Source organism: Squalius cephalus, assembly GCF_949319135.1.
Source record: "Squalius cephalus genome assembly, chromosome: 7".
Taxonomy (NCBI): domain Eukaryota; kingdom Metazoa; phylum Chordata; class Actinopteri; order Cypriniformes; family Leuciscidae; genus Squalius; species Squalius cephalus.
The window spans coordinates 30,531,557-30,531,810 of record NC_137128.1 but is presented as its reverse complement, the minus strand read 5'-3'; positions in this window follow the sequence as shown (position 1 = coordinate 30,531,810).

Sequence of the window (254 nt, the reverse complement as noted above, 5' to 3'; positions counted from 1 at the left end):
GATGTTGTTTTGGAAAGGGGATTCTGGGATATGTAGTAGAATCCAGAACTGCGCCAGGCCTGCCCACAATTCTAATTTAATTCATTCATAGTTCTAAGCATCAAGTAAATATATAAGAAACAATAACATAATATAACAGACCTATCTGATTAAAAAATGTTTGCTATAGAAAGCTATGCTCATGCCCTAAAAGTCAACATTTGAATTCATTGAATTAGAAAGAAAACAAGTGGCATCTGCACAGAAATGATGCT